Consider the following 4766-nt stretch of genomic DNA (forward strand, 5'->3'; position numbering starts at 1 on the left):
GAACCCGGGCTCCTCGGAGTCCCAGGCCACTTCCAGGAATACCCAGGACCTGGGGGCCCAGCAGCTCGGAGTGTCCTGGACGGAGGAGCCCCGCAGAACGAGGGGCCCGACAGCCACACGGCCTTGCCACCTGCCCTCAGACGGGGTGTGTTTCATAGCACCTGCAGTGGAAGGGAAAGCATGTTGTTCTAACTCCGCGGAACACTGAGCTATGTACACAATGCACATGGAGCTTGGAGCAAAAAATCACCTGCAGCGCAGACAGAGCCGCAGGAGAAATCCCACAGAGGAGGCAGCGGGGACCTGAAAGTTCCGGGTGGCGGTTAACAGAACACACACTCAGATGTTGGTGAGGTGACTGGGGGCATGGGTTTTTGCCTTGGGGCTGTTGGTTTCCTCTGGAGTGTTAGAGAGGGCTGGTGGCCCTAGTGGCAGCCCCTTCTCTGTCCCTGCCACCCAATGCATCTATCACAGGGAGTGTGGGCAGGGGTGGGAAAGTGACCTCAGCCGGCCTGGAAAACCCTGACCCCATGAGGCCTGTGCCAACTGGGAAGCAGGTAGGAGCTGCCGGCTCCCTGGTCCTCTCCACCTCCCACAGACCTATGGGTCATGGGTCCTAGGCCACCTCTTGGGCAGTGGTGACAGGGCAGGGGTGGGGAGAGAGAGGCAATTTGCACACCAGGTGGGATCTGAAACTGCTCCCAGAAATCCACTGCCACTAAACTGGCTCCTCAGGGAGCTCCCTCTCCCCTCCCTGCTAGCCTCTGCCTCCTGTGAGGCACGTCTACGCCAGGAAGGTCTCTGAGACCCAAGACTGGGCTCGGCATCATCCTCTGTGCCTCACTGTGTCCTGTCACACTCAGAACTTATCATCTCAAATCTGTCTTCTTAAGGCAAGTCTGAATCCTATGGTCTTTGCACCCACGTCCATATACAACAGGTGCTCAATTAATGCTTGTTGTATAGAACAGGGCATCTCTAGACGAGGCCTGATACTTAGGACTGAAGGCTTTAGTGGGAGGCTTCACTCTCTGGCCACGGCTGCACTTGGCCTAGAGGTACAGTGGGGGGGATGCCTAGGAGTCAGAGCTGTGCACACGGCCCTCAACCCAGCCACCCGTCTGTTCCCTGTCACAGCCGGAGCCTGTCTCCTCTTCACCAAGCAGGTCTGTGGCTACTGCATTCCCTCCCTGTCAGGCACTGTGGGGATGTGTGTGTGGCCAGGTTGGGGGGAGGGGACTTTAAACAAACAGCCCATGGTCCCAGTGAGTGCCAAGGCTCACCGTCCCCCCTCCCCAGGCAGAGGCTGCTCGCTGGACCGTGTGACAAGGAGCCGGCAGAATTCATTTAGAAAAAAGGGATTCGGTGCTCTGCCTCCCACTCCCCAGTCAGGCCAGATAGCGCCTGGGCGCCCCTCCTGCTCTCCCACCCCCTTGGGCCTTTCACCCCCTAATCCACTGAGTGGGGAGCAGTCACGTGGGCCCTCAGCTCTCGACAGGAAGCTGTCGGCACCACTGGCTTGCAGGGCCGGCTCCCTCACCGCCAGGGAAGGCAGGCTACCTTCCCCCAGCCCTGCTTGCTGAAACCCAACCCCTCTTTCCAGCTGCAGCACGAAAGAGCCCCAGGCCCAGCCTTCCCCAGGGACCCTGCAGCCTGCAGATCTCACGGTCAGGGAATTTTCCCTGCGCAGTGTTCCAAGCCGGCAGAGCCTCTAGAACAAAGGCCAGGGAGAGACAGCGACCCTCTTCCCCTTCACTGCACTGCCAGTCCAGGCAGGGGAGACCCAGTGGACGGAGACCATCCTTATGGGGAAGTCTGTGCTTCGGGAAGCCATCCTTGGATGAGCTTGGCCCAAATCAGTTTGGAGCAGACTGCAGTTGGTCCAGCTCTTCCCCTCAGGGGGGAAGCACACATGTGCTGGCCCTGACCGAAGTCAGAGCCAGGCTGCTCAACCAGGCCTCCTGTGCTCAGAGAGGGGGACTGGGGCTGGGGAGTGGGGCGGGGGTGCGCAGGTTCCAGAACTCACTAACCCAGACCTGGGGAAAAGGCTACTTCGAGAAGAAAACTTGGGCTTTTTGTTGTTTCTAAGAACAGACCATTCCTCAAACTCAGCTAATAAGCTATTGTCAGGCAGCAGTCCTGATAACAGTATAACAGAGTGGAAAGATCTCAGAGAGCAAGGAATGGTTCAAACCCGTTCACCAGTTACTAGCCTTGTGGCTGGCCCAGCTGTACTGCCACCCCAAGATGCATTACATACAGCTCTGGGACAGGCTCCTTTTCTCACCTGTAATGTGGGACTAATACTATTAGCCATGCCTACCTCCATTCGTTTAGCAGCTAATGATATCTACAATGTGCTAGGCCTTAAGACAGTGGCTGGAGACTGAGAAGTAACAGGATCTCCACCCAAGGGTCACGTCAGATAATGTGTGTGAAGGTGCTTGGAAAACTGAAATGCTGAAATAGATAAGGACCAGCTGTAATGATCTCATTAACGTTCTGTGAATGGGGCTGCTAAAGCGATTTTTAAAGTTCTTTAAAATGGTCTTAAGTAAGCCAGACCTGCCTCTGTAATCTGTCCCGCACTATTTATTTGCTTAGCAAACCGTTTCTTCATAGATAGTGCAAAGGAAGGACTTCAGACCGGCCTGAGGCAGAACTTATCCCAAATTCAGAGTGAGTGGGGTCTGAATTAATTAGGTCTTTCTGTAGCTTAATGTATAAACCCGGGCTCAGGAAATTTGGCCTTTAAAGCAGGTGCCCTTTCAAATGAGGTGGGTTTCATGTGACTATTTTAACTTCAGCTCCATTACCCTTTATGGGCTACAGGGGTGGTGGGGGGAGCGGTGGGGAGAGATCTGGTGCAAGTCTGCTTCCGTGAGTGGGGAGCCAAAGGAACCGTAAAACAGCCCCCTCCCCACCAGGTAGATCACACTTGTGGCCTGGCTGGGTCTCCTCCAGCTGGGGCAAGGCAGGTGCGAGGCTCCCAGTCCTACTTATGGGGCTGATACCCTGCTGGGGTTTCTTTCTTCCAACTCATATTAGCTCCTCATCGTCTTTTCTCCCCTAGCATTGTTGAGGTATAACTGACAAATAATATTGTGTATGTTTTAACTGTACATACAGTGTGATGATTTCATATACATATACACATGCATATACATTGTGAAATGATTATTGACCTAATTAACACCTCCATCACCTTACATACTTACCTTTTTGTGTGTGTGTGAGAATACATAATAACTACTTTGTTAGCAAACTTCACATATACCATACAGTGTTATTAACTACAGTCACCATGCTGTACATTAGGTCCTCAGAACCTACTCATCTTATAACTGAGAGTTTGTGCGCTTTGGCCAACATCTCCCTGTTTCCTTTGCCTCACAGCCTCTGGCAACCACCACTCTACTCTGTTTCTGAGTTCAACTCTTTTTTTTAGATTCTACCTATAAGTGATATCATACAGTATTTATCTTTCTCTGTCTGACTTGTTTCTCTTAGCATAGTGCTCTCCAGTTTCAATCATGTTGTTGAAAACGACAGGGTTTCCTTCTTTTTATGGCTGAACAATATTTAATTGTATGTTTATATACATGTATAAGTGTGTGTGTGTATCACATCTTCTTTACCCATTTATCTGTTGACAGACACTTAGGCTGTTTCCATGTCTTGGCTACTGTGAATGATGCTGCAATGAACATGGGAGTGCAGACATCTCTTCAACACAGTCATCTCCTTTCCTTTGGATATACACCCAGAAATAGGATTGCTGGATCAAATGGTGGTTCTATTTTTAATTTTTTTGAGGAACATTCATACTATTTTCCATAATGGCTGTACCAATTTACATTCCCGCCAACAGTGCACAAGGGTTCCATTTTCTCCACTTCCTCACCAACACTTGTTATCTCTTATATTTTTGATAATAGCCATCCTAACAGGTGTGAGATGATAACACATCGTGGTTTTGAGTTTCATCTCCTTGGTAATTAGTGATGTTGAGCACCTTTCCATGTACCTGTTGGCCATTTGTATGCCAGATCCTTTGCCCACTTAAAAAATCAGGTTATTTGTAATTTTTTTTTGTTATGGAATTGTAAGAGTTCTTTATATATTTTGAATATTAACTCATTTTTGGATATATGGTTTGCAAATATTTTTTCTCCTATTCCATAAGTTGCCTTTTCATTTCATTCATTGTTTCTTTGGCTGTACAGAAACTTTTGAGTAGTCTCATTTGTTTATTTTTGTTTTTGTTGCCTCTGCTTTTGGTGTCAGATCCAAAAGAATAATTGCCAAGACCAAGGTCAAGGAGCTTTTACTCTATTATTTCCTGCTCGGAGTTTTATGTAGTCAGGTCTTACAATAAGTATTGAATACATTTTGAGTTGATTTTTGTTTATGGTGTAATATATGGACCTAGTTTCATTCTTTTTTGTGTGGCTCTCTAGTTGGACTACTTGTTCTGGCTTATAGGTGGCCTCCAAACTCTCCAGCCATCAGAGTGCCATCTCGGGCACCAGGTCATAGGACACTGTCTCACTTAAGAATCTCTTGGCTAATCCCGAAGCTCCCCCCTCTCCAGCCCACATGGATCCTTCCCACCTCCTCTTATTATCTGCCCAGCAGGACTCCAGGTCAAGTGCACTGTAGCTGGTCCAATCCCACAGCCACGAGCCACATGTGGCTGTTGAGCACTCGTGGCCAGTCTGAACTGAGATGTGCTTTAAGTGTAAAACACACTCCAAATTTTAAAG

The sequence above is a fragment of the Molossus molossus genome, unplaced genomic scaffold, assembly GCF_014108415.1.
Source record: "Molossus molossus isolate mMolMol1 unplaced genomic scaffold, mMolMol1.p scaffold_m16_p_5, whole genome shotgun sequence".
Lineage (NCBI taxonomy): Eukaryota > Metazoa > Chordata > Mammalia > Chiroptera > Molossidae > Molossus > Molossus molossus.